Source organism: Sus scrofa, chromosome 12, assembly GCF_000003025.6.
Source record: "Sus scrofa isolate TJ Tabasco breed Duroc chromosome 12, Sscrofa11.1, whole genome shotgun sequence".
In the NCBI taxonomy this organism is placed as follows: domain Eukaryota; kingdom Metazoa; phylum Chordata; class Mammalia; order Artiodactyla; family Suidae; genus Sus; species Sus scrofa.
Genome location: NC_010454.4, coordinates 26608880 through 26623530, shown reverse-complemented (window position 1 = coordinate 26623530; position 14651 = coordinate 26608880). Strand labels below are relative to the sequence as shown.

The following is a 14651-nucleotide window of genomic DNA, read 5'->3' as shown; positions in this document are numbered from 1 at the left end:
TGAGCTATTAATTAAATTTTTCTGACGATTTTAGTCCAGTGGCGGATCCTTTCAAATTGCTCCAAGAGATCCTGTTGGTACCGCTCCTTCACCTGCCAGCCCATCATACCACATGTTAGATCTTTTTTCGTACCCGCCCTGACTCTCCAACTCAACAGTAAACACCTATGTGCACGGGCTCACTCCCCACCAGCTCTACCGATATGGACCAGAGGTGGCAAGTACTGAACAAAGTATTCCAAGCTGCAGATGTGACTTTCTCTTCACCCAGTCTACCCAGCAGGTAGTCACTGCCTCGAAAATCTGACCTGGGCATCCCGCCCGAGATTTAACGCTTCCGACCTGCCCCCGCCCGCCCGGACAGCGCCCAGGTGAAGGACTGAGTCTCCCTCCTGGCGGACGTCTGAGGGCCCAGCCCGCCTAGGGATGGGGCGGGGGAAGGCCTCACCCAGCCTGGCTTGGTCCCCGCCCGTGCCCGACGCGGCCCTCACCTGTGCGTTTGCTGCTCCAGCAGCTCCACGTTGCCGGCTCCGCCAGGTGGCGCTCCGACTGCCTCCGAACACGTCTTCACGGCCCCACTTCCGGCTTCCGGTTGCAGGACCCTCCCTCCGCTAACGGCCGGCCAGGGTGGCCCTAACGGCCCGGGTGGCCCTAACGCAAGCCCTACTGGTGGTGGCTGCGAGAAACGCAAAGGGGAAGGAGAAAAGAGGCCTGAAGAAGGGTAAGTGAAGTTAAATGCTGTGCCTTAGACAGGGGACGAGGATATATGGATTTGGGCAGGAGGCTGTTTGCGGCATCGAGTCAGTCACTGGCAAGGGCAGTCATAGGGTTGTGATCTGTGTCCCGCTGACGGAGAGCGCGTCTCTGCTGGAGCGAGGTTAGGAGGGTTCCTGCTTGACTTTACATGATGCTTTTATTTATTCATTTATTTTATTTTTGTCTTTCTGCCTTCTCTAGGGCGGCTCCCCAAGCATATGGAGGTTCCCAGGCTAGGGGTCTCATCAGAGCTGTAGCCGCCAGCCTACGCCACAGCCACAGCAACACGGGATCCGAGCCACGTCTGCAACCTACACCACAGCTCACGGCAACGCCGGATCCTTAACCCACTGAGCGAGGCCGGGGACCGAACCCGCAACCTCATGGTTCCTAGTCGGATTTGTTAACCACTGAGCCACGACGGGAACTCCAACGTGATACTTTTAGTTGTGTGGCTGGAGATTTTGCTCTTCACTGAAGCCCCTGGCGCAAGCATCTCCTATCTCGCCCCCCCCCCATTTATCCGTCTAAGAAGCCCAGAATGAACAGTTACCCGGTATCATATGTTAGGACATGAGGGATTTGGACACTTGGGACTCCCACTAGACATTATCCGTTTATCCCGTAGCCGTTTAATCCCAGGTTTATCTGCAGTTCCTCCCAAAGGAGGAGATGGCCCTCTTCCTTTGATGCTTCTATTTTCCTGTGTCCTGGTCCCACCCAGTTTTGTGTCCCAAGAGACTGTCCACCCATGTACATTCTTTCCCTAACATTTATTTTCCCATTCTAGTATTTATTAACGAGCACCTACGCTTAGAGGCACAGATACTGGGGGGAGGAATACAAGTAAGACATAGCCCATTGGAGTCCCCCTTGTGTCTCAGTGGGTTAGGAACCCAATTAGGGAGTTCCCTTCATGGCTCAGTGGTTAACAAATCCGACTAGGAACCATGAGGTTGCGGGTTCGATCCCCGCCCGGCCTTGCTCAGTGGGTTAAGGATCCAGCGTTGCCATGAGCTGTGGTGTAGGTCGCAGATGTGGCTCGGATCCCACGTTGCTGTGGCTGTGGCGTAGGCTGGCGGCTGCAGCTCCGATTCGACCCCTAGCCTGGGAACCTCCATATGCTGCAGGAGTGGCCCAAGAAATGGCAAAAAGACAAAAAACAAAAAAAAAAGCAAAACACCAGTTATTATCCAGGAAGATGTGGGTTCGATCCCTGGCCTCACTCAGTGGGTTAAGAATCTGGCGTTGCTACAAGCTGTGATAATAGGTGGCAGATATGGCTCAGATCTGGTGTCGCTGTGGCTGTGGTGTAGGCCAGTAGCTGCAGCTCAGACTCGACCCCTAGCCTGACAACTTCGATGTGCTGCGGGTGCGGCTCTAAAAAGAAAAAGAAAAGAAAGGCAGAGCCCTCAAATCTCTCATGTCTCATAGTCTCTTGAAAAGGCTATATTGTAAGGTAGAATAAGTGCTACAATTGATACAAAGTCCTGGTTTTCTGGAGAAGAGCAGGAAGGTTTCAAGGACTAAATAGCGTGTGAAAAGGGCCTTCAAAAATCAATAGAGTTTAGGAGTTGCCTGGTGGCCTAACAGGTTAAGGATCCGGTATTGTCAGTGCTGTGGCACAGGTTCCGTTTCTGGCCTGGGAACTTCCACATTGAGCAGAAGAAAGAATTGTAAAAGCCAGTGGGCAGAGTGATGGTCTCAAGTGGGGAAAATGTGCATGACTATTTCTAGAGGACTGCCTGTTGAGGGGCCGGGGTGACCACCCTTAAGAGACTGAGGTAGGGGAGTTCCTGCTGTGGCGCAGTGGGTTAAGAATCTGACTGTGGCAGTTGGAGTCATCGCAGAGGCTTCAGTTCTATCCCAAGCCTGGTGCAGTGAGTTAAAGGATCTGGTGTTGCCATAGCTTCAGTGTAGATCGGAGCTGTGGCTCTGATTCAGTCACTGGCCTGGGAACGTTCCAATGCCATGGGTGTGGCCATAAAAAAGAGAGAGAGAGTGATGGAGTAGGGAACCCCACACACAGGGCAATGTATGCTGCCACCCACACCATACTGGTGTGCTAGAGCCTGGAGGCAGCCTTGTGGTCAAAACATAGGCTGTCAAGAGCCATGGCATGGCCCCACACAGGTGGCTCAACCCCAAGGGCGAATGCTCAAAATCCTGAACTCATCCTATAGGCAGTGAGAATAAGAAGTACCCCAAACCCATGAGTCAGTACCATTCTGGTGGCCACAAAAGCAATACCAGGCTGGCCAGTGAAAGCAATCTGCCTGTCAGATTGCCCTGGACAATTCATAGGCATGAGCCCTGAAGCTTTTGGGGTCACCTGGTCCAGCCTGTGCAGGGAATGAAGAGTTGGGGAGTACCCTGAAGAGGAGAAGCAGACTATAATGATGCCAGCCACCTAAGGGGGACTTAGCAAAACATTAAGATAACACTCCAAAGTGCGGGACCCCGTGAGGCCCAGGACCTGGGTCAGGGACTTTGCCTGCCTAGGTCTTAGGAAGACCTTGTGTGGTAGAATAAAGATGGTTTCATATTCTTTGCTACTGCTCCCATTGAAAGGTGGAGTCTCATTCCATTCCTCTTTCATCTTAGTGACTTGCTTGACCAACAGAACGTAGCACGAGTGAAATTCTAAGATTTCCAAGGCCAGGTCATAAGAAGTCTTGCAGCTTCCACCCAGCCCTTTGAAGAACTCACTCTGGTGATCCTGAGTCACCTTGGAAGAAGTCTGACTCCCTTCAGGTCATCATGCTAGAGAGGCCACACGTGTGCCAGTCAACATGCCAGCTGAGCCCAGTCTTCCAGCCGAGGCACCATACTGGTAAGTGAAGCCATCTTGTACCCGCAATACTAGCCTATCCATCAGCTGACACCCACCAAGGGACCTCTGTAGACTCCACATGGAACAGAAGAATTGCCCAGCTGGGCTTATTCCTGAATTCCTGTCCAGCAAACAAAGAGTCATAGAGTAGAGAGGATGATGTCTTGAGCCACTGACTTTTCAGGTAGTTCATTCTGCAGCAGTAGATACCCGACCTCAAAAAGTTCATCAGCTAGTTGAAGGGGCAGGGTACAGAGATTATGAAAACGTGACAATGCAGAGACAATGGATGAATGTGTAATGAGTAGTAAAGACAGTCAGGTTCTGTCATAATGTAGGGAAGGAAGAGATCCCTTTCACTTGGATAATGAAGGCAGACACTCCAGAAGAGGTGAGCTTTCCACGGACCCTGGAAGTACAGGGATTAAGATGGACGGAGGCACAGGGAGTTCTTGGCAAGCAGAGAGGTGACGTTCAGAAGCCATCGGCAGTCCCAGGCAGTCCGTGTGGTTCCTTTTGGCTAGAGCAGAGGGTTTCCGCAGTAGAGCAAGACGCTGTGGGCAGGAAAGATGCTTTGCCTCCATCCTGGGCAACATCTGGAGGGCTTTGAGTCGTGGGTGATGGAATCAAGTGATATTTCTGGGAAATCAATATGATGACTTGATGCCCTTTCCTTTTGTTTGCACTTCAAGCGGTGCCCCCACAGTTCGGCAGTTCCAGGATTTGGTAAATTAATTCATCATCAGCCTGTTTGTTCTCTTTGTGATAGGATACTCTGAAGAGTATTTTTTGTGGACTTAGACCACTAAATTTTATTTATTTGTTTTTAATTGAAGTGCAGTTGATTTATAATGTGGTGTTAGGTTCAGGTGAACAGCAATATATATGTGTATGTATGTATATATTCTTTTTTCAGATTCTTTCCCATTATAGGTTCTTATAAGGTACTGAGTGTAGTTCCCTGTGCGCTACAATAGGTTTCATCTGAAGGGTATTTTTGACGTATCCATTTTGATGAAACTTAGTTCTTATCTCTGAAACCATTCACCTGTTGTGTTTCTCTAGTCAGGTCAACCAGGTTGAACCCAACAATTCCGTTATCTCTTCTGCCAAACCATCACTGCCCCCTGTGCTCCCCCTGCCCTGGTCTCTGCCCCCTCCCAGGGCACCTCCTAATCCTGTTGGCTCCGAAGCCCCCCCTTGCCCCTATTGTCTATCCCACCTGCACAAGTGGAGCCAGCTGGGACTCTATCTCACTTCCACTGCCAAACCCTGAGGGCCTGTGGAGAGGAGCTCATCATTCCTCAGCCACTCCCTCCCTTTTCCAGTCCTCTTCAGTGTGGCTTTGAAAGATCTTTTGAACACAGAGAGTTGATGTCATATATATGTTGAGCCTTTTTTTCTTTTTTTTTTTTTGGTCTCTTTTAGGGCCACACTGCGGCATACGGAGGTTCCCAGGCCAGGGGTCTAACCGGAACTACAGCTGCCAGCCTACACCACAGCCACAGTAATGCCAGATCCAAGCCGCATCTGCGACCTACACCACAGCTCAGGGCAACGCCGGATCCTTAACTCACTGAGCGAGGCCAGGGATCGAACCCACAACCTCATGGTTTCTAGTCGGATTCGTTTCTGCTGTGCCACGATGGGAAGTCCGTGTGTTCAGGCTTTCGATAGCTCCCTGGTGCCTAAAGAACACGGTGACAAAGTCTGATCTTGGCAGACAGAGCCCTCTTCACTGGCCATATGTCTGGCCACCTCCCCCATCCTAACTAGAGTAATTATATTCTTCTCACAAGGGCTTTTGTGTCCTCTGGCCTTTGCATGCATTGTTCCCTGTGCTTCAAACACCCTTCCTTCTGCCTCAAGCCTGACTAACTCATTCAAGTCTCATCTCTGGTTACACCCCCTTGGGCCCCTGACACCCAGGCTGATTGGAACTCAGCCCTGGTGCCCCTTCTCAGTGCTTATCACAAGTAGCCCCAGTCTCTGTCCACCAGCCCGGGAGCAGGAGATGTGTCTTTCATCCCTGTATCTTCCTAGCATCCAGCTCAGAGGTTGGTACGAGTTAGGTGCTTATTACATATCTATTGCCTTGAAATGGACTCCATCTAGTCACACCCCCCAAAGTATTCCACCTGCCTGCCAGTTCGGAAGCCCAGCTATTTGAAAGTTGACTGTTTTTTCTTGACTAGGAAGGGCCGCACTTGTGGCATATGGAAGTTCCCAGACTAGAGGTTAAGGTGAAGCTGCAGCTGCTGGCCAATGCCACGGCAACACCAGATCCGAGCCACGTCTGTGACCTACGCTGTGGCTTGCGGCAACGCCAGCTCCTTAACCCACTGAGCAAGGCCCGGGATTGAACCCGCATTCTCACAGACCTTATGTCAGCTGCTTAACCCACTCAGCCACAGTGCAAACGCCTGAGAAAGTTGACTTGTAGCTATTATAAACTGCCTGCATCAGGAGAGCCATTTGTGCCGAAAGCCTCGTCACTTGGAATCTGAGCAGAGGGCAAAACAAAATTGCCTCCTCTTCGAGCACCTTCACGACAGTTTCTCATTCTGTGCTCACAACCACCTGACTGGAGGCAGGACAGGCGGCAGCACCCCGGTTTTCTGCACAGTGTACTGAGCTGCAGAGACACGCTTGCCCGCGCTGACCGCGGCAGAGGGGAGCTAAGTCCAGGCTGCAGTCTCACACCCCCTCCGGCAGCTGCTCTGTCATCCTGTCTTTTTGACTCCAAGAGGGTCTTGCCCAGATAAGTACAACACCTCTGATGGCTTCTGTTTCGGACAGCCACAAAACCCTGGTCACCTCCTGTCCCCAAAGCCAGAAACGTAATCCCACTGCCTCTGATTTTCTCCCCAGCCCCTTCAGTTAAAGCTGAGCAGACAGAAATTATGACATCTCTGAATTCAGAGGCTGCAATGAGCTGAGAAAAACAAGCATCTGTGGCTCCTTCCAGGACCCACCAGGTGGAGGAGATGTTGCCCAGGGAGGGGGGTGGCGGGGGGGGGATGGTGAGGGGGAGGTGGGGAGGAGGCACCAAGGAAACTGCCCTCCCCCCACCGCAGAGAGTCCATTGTAAATTGTCTCCTATAGCCAGAACAGCCAGGAGCAAGGTCAGGGGAGCAGAGTTTGGTCTGAGGAGAGCCAGTGTATTGTCAACAGGTGATAAGTGGGGTGGAAAGCCCCACTTATCACTGACTAATGTGTCCCCAGGTCCTCGGGAAGCTGGACCCCCACCAGTAGCCCTGAGTGCAAAGGAATTCCCGATGAACCCCATGGGAATTAGATCAGGAGCAGAGCCAGGGCAAAGCTCTGGCTTTTCCCCTTGCTAAGTGAGCCCCATGGTCATTAAGCCTTTGTGGGGCTCAGCAGAGTTTCTAGGGAGCCCTGAGCCAGATGGGAGAAGTGTCTCCTGGGGTCCCCTGGAGCAGGGCCTGCATGTGGGCATCCTTGGAAGGAGAGGGGTCTGGAGGAAGGCAGAGGCAGTGGGAGGCCGGAGGCAGTTGCAGGAGCAGCTTACTTTCCTGCTTAATCATGGAGGTGGGGAGGCTTGAGGGTCAGCACATGGAGCAGTGGGTTGGCTAAATTTGTTTACGTTTATTCTAGCTGATGTACAGTGTTCTGTCATTTTCTGCTGTCCAGCAAAGTGACCCAGTCATACATATACATATATATACACACACACACACACATTTTTTTTTTCTCACATTCTCTCCATCACGTTCCATCACAAGTGCCTTAATGTAGACTTCAGGGACTGACCAAGGGCTCCATCTCTCTGGACCCTAATGATCTCATTCATTCCCTACAAACCCCTTGTGTGCAGGTGTCTTATAGCTGAGAAACCAGAGATTAAGTCAAGTGTCCAAAGTAAACAGTGTCAGTGGCCCGCTGGGAACTGAACTCAGGCCTGGCTAATCCCAGCCTGGGCACTTCAGGTCAGTTGGACCAGATGCCCCACATCGGTGTTTGAGTGTGAACGCTTCCAAGGGATGCTTGGATGAAGTGAGTTCAGCTTTTCTCTGTATATACATCACCCCTCCAGGGGGCCTTCCGTGGTCATCTCTGTCTCCTTTGGGGCCCCAATTTTCCTGGGCCCCTGAGCATGGCATAGTAGCAAGAGTTCAGAGTGTGATACAGAGAGTGTGGGTTTGTTTTTCCAACTTGTGCCCTTTCACCAAATCGGTTAATTCCTCCGAGCCTCAGTTTCTTTATCTATTAGGTGGGGACACTAGTAGTATCTTCTCTCAGTATTTCACCAGGTTGAAGGAGGATTAAATGAGAAGGGCTCTGCCCATGATTTGAAGGCTAATTATATTCACAGTGATTGTCGTGGGACCTCCTGAGTGAATTTCTTGCCTCCAGTGTTCACCCCCTCGACCTCCTGTCTCTCAGGAATATTGCCTTCAGATTCACCTGCCTAAACCTCACGCAGCGCATGTCTCCTGCTCAGGAGCCATCCGTGGCTCCCTGCTACTGCCTCCTTGGCTGGGAACTCACCTTTCCAGGACTAGCTCACCTACCACTCCCAAACCTGGGGCCTCCACTCCCCCACCCCACCATGGGTTTGAGTCACGGATGCTACTTGGGGTGTCCAAACACACTGTTGTGTTCTCATACCTGTGGGCCTGTGCTGGCTCCTTGAAGAGATCGGTCCCTTCTCCCAAGCTGGCTCGGATCCACAACCCCTCCTCCAGCTGGCTTCCTGACCACCTGTCCTGTTGCACCCTCACTGCCCTTCTGTCTTCATCATTCTCTGTGCCTTGGCATTCACCTCCTGGGGGAGATGGCTTCCCAGGGATAATCAGTCTCCTCTTTAGATCATAAACTTCTTGAGGACCAGGACTTGCTTATGTCTTTCAGTGAATCTCCTCAACTAATGTAGGCTAGAGGGGCAGTGGCCTTAAAGGGATGTCCTCAGGAATCTATCCATCTACGGGGCAGGAGAGAGGGGCTTACCCTACCACGTGAGCCCCTTGAGCAGAGCTACTTTGAGGATCTGGCTTACTGGAGGGCTCAGTGTACACCCATGCATTGACTCAAGCCATGGCAGGCCAGTGTGGAGGGGGCAATTGTTTTTGGCAGGTGGCAACTCTGTGGGGCCGGCAAAGAGTACCAACCTAGAAGCCCTCGATGCTATAGCCCTGTAGGTCTTGCCCCAAGCATACAGGAGTCCCTGTGACATCTCCTTTCATCTCTACCATTCGATGAGTCCTCAGGGTTTCAGGTATGGGGTGGGAGTCAGGAGTATGGAGGAATTTTCCTTCCATGCCCTTGATAACCAATGAACTGATAGCATTCAGCGTGCTCATCTTCCTAGAGAAAAGCTGAGGATCCAAAGAGGTGTGTGCCCTGCCCACATCAGGCAGAGTTCAAAGCCCAGCTGGGGTTGGAACCTGCGTCTCCTGACTCCAGTCCAGTGCTCAGCTCTGTACCTCACTCTGCCCCTTGGGTGACACGCACAGGTCAAGGTCCTGCAGACAGGGATTCCTCAAGGGGCCAGGCACCCAGCACCCCCCCGCCATCAAAATTGCCTTTAACCTGCCAAGAGATGGAGCAGCCCCACCCAGACTGAAAAGTTTCCAAGAAGGAATCTCTAAGACGCCTCCAAAGCCCCGAAACCTGCCACACCTTGGTGCATCCTGTTTTTTTTCTCCACTTGAAATGAAGATGCTGTCACTATAGCCCAAGCCATGTGGCTGCCCTGTCCAAAATGCTATCTGCTAACCACATGTGGCTATTGAGTACTGAAAGGGTGGCTTGTGCGAAGTGGCTTTTGCTGCAAGTGTAAGACACCCACTGACTTCCAAAAACTTAATACAGCAAACTGCAAAATACATCAGTACTTCTTTTACATTGACTCATGTTGAAACAAAGGTTTAGATGTCAGGCTTAAATGAAATGTATCATTAAAATGAGGAGTCCTCTTATAGCACAGTAGGTTAAGGACCCAGGCAGGAGCCACATCTCCCCAGAGGTCCATGGCTGAACTCAGCGCAGTCCCAGAGAGGTCCTCACAGCCCCCACATCCCATGGGCAAAACCCCTACTCAACAGACACCATGTTGGCCTTGAATGATCAAGCCGGGAATCCTCAGTAGCCAAGGCTTTCTCGCCTGACATTCAGGGCCTCTGGGAGACGAGCTGCATTCATGGCGATAATGTTGCAGCTTTGAAAGGGAAGCGCCCCAAAGCCCCTAGGCCTGGGGCTAGAGGAGCCCTCTGAGGAGAGGGCCAGACAGCAGGCATCCCTCAGAGGTCTCCGTCCCGCTGTAGGCCCTGGGGCCAACATGTCCCAACACCGACAGGCTTTCTCGCACAAGCCAGACCTCAACAGAGGGAGGGGGTGCGCCAGGAGGGTCGGGAGCTCATCCATCAAGAACCATCAAGAACCATCAAACAGCAAGGCCACAGGCTGTTTCAGGGGGCCTTCTGCACCCCCACCCCACCCTCCAAACCTTAGCCTCCTGGAATCAAGCACATTCCACTGGTGGGGGATTAGGGGGTCGGCAACCCAGGCTGGGCTGCCCCCCCTGCCACCCCAGTCACACAGTGCAGCGACCCATCTCCTATACGCCCCACCCCACCCCCAGCTGGAGCTGTGGTTAAGGGGCCCAGGGCAAAATAGAAATTGGCAGGGCCGCTTCGTCTGCCTCTGCTTTTCAGAAAATAGCACACACATGGGGACACAATCTTGACTGTCTTGTCTTTTTTGAAGTCAGAAGAGCTGGATTGCACAGAGGATCTCCACAGCTTTGTTTACACCAAGAGCTGGGGCTGGGCAGTGGGAGGGATCCCTGAAATGAAAGCAGAGGACCCCCCGTCCTGCCCACCCAGCCTGACACCTGCACCTGGCTCGGTCTCCTGAAGCTGACCAGGGGTCAGCCGGCCTCAGGTGCCCTGAGTGCTCACAGCCAGGTCCTCCCTGCCAGGTGGGACAAGAGTGTGGACTTCCCTTCTCTCCTTCCCACGCAAGGGAGCCCTGGCTGGGGGTCTGCTGTCCTGACTACAGCAGGGCCAAGAAACACCCCAAGCCTTGGCCATTGCTCCTGGAGGCATCAGAAAGGCCTGCATTGGACTCCTAACTTAGCCCCATTTCCTTAATTGCCATTCTCCTCATGCATTCTTGGTAGAGTGGAAAGCCAGCTGGCCTTCCTATCAGAGAGATGTGGGTTGGGCCAGTGGCTACCTGTGCATCCTTGGAGACTTGACTACTCTGATCTTTCTTTTCCTTACGAACTTCTTCTACAAGGATTCAGTGCAATCCAGGAATTGAAAAGACCTGGCGCAATACACAGTGGATGCTGCCATTAGATGGAATTCCTCCTTCTCCCTCCTGCCCTCCCACTTCTCTCGGTACTTTCACAAGGTAGCCCTGATCACACTAACCGCCCTAACTACAGTGGAGCTAAGGCAAAGTTATAGGCAGGGCTCCCAAGTGGTGGGCTCCTGGCAGGACCCCGTAACAGAGCCTAGTACCCTTGTGGTGCTCAGGCAATGTGCTTATGTTTATATCTTGGGGAGGTAGGGTTGCATATTAGTTCCGAGCATAACTTTGCAGCCTCAGTTCAAATCTGGACTCTGCCATTTACTGGCTGGGCAACCTCAGGCTAGATACTTAACTTCTCTGTGCCTCAACCTCCTCATTAGTAAAATGGGCATAATGATGGCACTTTGCTCTTAGGGTTGTCGTGGGGTTTAAAGAAGGTGATAATTCCAAAGGGCAAATGATACATGCTACAGGAGTGTTTTTGGTTTTGTTTTGGTTTGGTTTTGGTCTTTTCTAGGGCCACACTCATGGCATATGGAAGTTCCCAGACTAGGAGTCTAAATGGAGCTGTAGCCACTGCCCTACACCAGAGCCAGAGCAATGCAGGATGCGAGCTGTGTTTGCAGCCGACACCACAGCTCATGGCAACACCGGATCCTTAACCCACTGAACAAGGCCAGGGATCGAACCCTCAACCCCATGGTTCCTAGTCGGATTCGCTACCCACTGCGCCACAACGGGAACTCCTACAGGAGTGTTTTAACAGGTGAAATTTATTGACCACCTTTCCTGACCAGAGATGCTCACCATCCACCTGCTGGCCCCGACCCAGGCCTCGTCCTGCTAGGTCAGGGAAGTCCTTTCTGACCCTGTGTCTATTTCCTTATAAGATGGGTAGGCAGCCAAGCTCCTGAAGAGGCCGGGTGAAGGACTTGGCTTGGCGGCTGCTCCTTGCCTCCCACCCCGCCATCAGCGCTGGTCAGGACCAGCAGCTCCTTACCCGCACTGGCTTTCTCGTGAGTGGGAGCTGGGCTGGGGTGGGCTAGCTGCCTCTCACGGCTCAGGGAGGGCCTGACAGGCCAGGAAAGCGTCTGTAACCGCCCCATGGTGAGCGCAAAGGACCCCAAGGAGGCATGAATGCCTCATCCCCAGGGGAGGGGCAGAGTTCTAGGCAAGAGGCTCTTTCTGAGATCTTTGTGAGAAAGATGATGGGTTCTCTGGCAGCCCCAGGCATAGTTCAGGTCTGTGTTCACATGGAGGCTTCATGCAGGTCTCCTGAGTCTGAGACTTTATGCTTCTTCAGTGACCTCTGATCAGGATAAAATGCAAACTAGAAGAGCAGATGCTACAACAAAAAAGATGCTGTGAGAGAAGGTGAGCACTGTGAATCTGTCCACCTGGTCCATCTGCTGAGCATCCACAATAAGCCAGGCTTGGCCATGGGTGCTAGTGAGCTAGAAGCGAGGAAGCCAAGGCCCTTACTTTCAAATTGTTTTCCAGTGAGGAAATGAACATTGGTTAGAAGAACCTGGGAGCCCTGCTGAACTGGCTTAAATAACAAGGGACACTTATTTCACATGGCAAGAAGGCCAGCGGGAGAGGCTCTGGGATTAGTCAATTTAGAGACTCAGTGGTATTATTGAGAGCCTGGATTTTCTTTTTTCTTTCTTTCTTTTTTTTTTTTTATTTCTGCCTGACTACCCTCCACGTGCCAGCCAGCTCACCTCATGGTATCAAAGTGGCTGCCACATATCCAGGTATTGCAGGCCAATACTGTAGACAACTGAAGCATGAGAGGACGTTTCTTCCTTTGTCTCTTTTTGAGAGAGAGGAGATCGTTCGCACAAGCCCACAAGAAATTGCCTTCAACTCTCACTGGCTGGTGTTTTTATCACCTGCCCATGCTCACATTAATCTCTGAAGGGACTGACCACATGTGGCTTAGGTGAATCCGGGTTTACCCCTGAGGTGGTGATCCCTTCCCTAGGGAGGATGGCTGTCTTATTAGAACTGGGGTTCTCCTTACCAAGGAGGAGGAGGAGTTGGCTACACACGGTGCGTGTTGGCAACCAGAGGGAAATGCCCAGCATTCTGTGTTTCTTCCCCCAACTCAGGAGCAGCTCAGTAAATCCATCCCTGCCTTTCTCAGCCCCCTGCGGTATTTGTTTGTCCCTCAAGACCGACAGCTTGGCCACAAACTGCTCTTTTTTTGTTGTTAAAAGTTGGCCATGTGAAAACCTCCTGCCATAGCGTTCTCTCTCAGTCTTACAACACACACAAGTGCATGTGTGCGTGCCCGCGCGCGCGCACACACACACACACACACACAGTCCAGATGTCCACTGAATTGCTCTAAATCCAACATCTATAGAAGGAAAATCCCTATTCTGGTGCGTTGCCACCTCCCCAGTACAGACACCATCCGTGTGTAACATGATTTGCAGAAGTAGGCATCTCTGAGCCTCCATTACCTCACAAACAATTCCCAGCCCAAGACTGGGCTGGATCTAAAGCAAATGGAAAACGAGACCCAATCCCATGTGCTCCACTGGCCCATCCAGGAGGAAGATGCTGACGAGGCAGTTTTCAGGGAGGGGAGGCTGCTTATCCAGTCAGGTCCATAGCAGGCACCAGAAGGAATCTCAGTGATAAAAAAAACTTTGCTCCACTGAGGCCAGAGACTGTGTGTGGCAGCCGGATATTGTGGAGAAAACCAAGAGATTTGTTGCAAATAATCAACCCTAAGCTCACTGCCATAAGCACAAAGAGATTCTAGATATAGTCCTTAAGATTCTGCTATTCCCTTCCCCATCAAAAGAAGTGCAGCCAAGTGCACTAGAGGCAAAAACCAAGACGCGGAGTTCCCACTGTGGTACAGTGGGTTAAGAATCCGACTGTAGCAGCTCTGGTTGCTACCAAGGCATGGGTTCAAACCCCAGGCCGGCCCAGTTGGTTAAAGTATGACATTGCGGCAGCAGTGGCTCGGATTCGATCTCTGGCCCAGGAACTTTCATATGACGTGGGTGCAGCCATTAAAAAAAAAAAAAAGCAAAAAAAAACCTAAAAAACTAGTCCCTAACACCGACCTGCTCACTTTATCTTACAGGGCCTGTGCCTACCTTGGGGGCTTTCCTTGACTCAGATCTCAGTAAGGAGCTGGGGTCTGAGCCAGCTTGTCCATTGGTAAGGTGGAGACAGAGGCAGTCCTAGGCAGTTCTGTTTTGTACCACCTGACCCTGGGCACCCCTCTCCCTTCCAGGCTATAGCCGAAGGTGTGGCCCAACTCAGCAGGAGACTGCTCATGCACAGGCTGGCTAGGTGAAGTCTCTGGGCTCTGGCTCAAACACTGCCCAGTCCAGGACTAGGTGGGCAAAACAGAATCTCACTCCTGGGAATGTGAATTCAGAAATAGGGTAGGGTAGAACTGGAGACTAATAAAGAGTTGTGGGAGTTCCCGTCGTGGCTCAGTGGTTAGCAAATCCGACGAGGAACCATGGGGTTGCAGGTCTGGTCCCTGGCCTCGCTCAGTGGGTTGAGGATCTGGCGTTGCTGTGAGCTGTGGTGTAGGTTGCAGACACCGCTGGGATCCCACATTGCTGTGGCTCTGGTGTAGGCTGGCGGCTACAGTTCCGATAGGACCCCTAACCTGGGAACCTCCATATGCTGTGGGAGCGGCCCTAGAAAAGGCAAAACGACAAAAAAAAAAAAAAAACAAAACAAAAAATTTGTGCAAATCTGAGGTAGTGGGATATAAAAAAATAGCATCTAAGCCTCACTTTCT

The 14651-nt window shown here is 51.8% G+C and overlaps 1 long non-coding RNA gene across 4 annotated transcripts in view; it reads left to right on the top strand.

Annotated features, from left to right (window-relative positions):
• The window catches only part of LOC100515340, a 35896-nt gene continuing 21834 nt past the window's right edge, over positions 590–14651 (top strand). For all 4 annotated transcript variants that reach the window (XR_002337176.1, XR_002337175.1, XR_001299875.2 and 1 more), the window contains exons 1-2: positions 590–721; positions 3361–3589. This is a non-coding gene — a long non-coding RNA (uncharacterized LOC100515340). The remainder of the gene's footprint in view (positions 722–3360; positions 3590–14651) is intronic.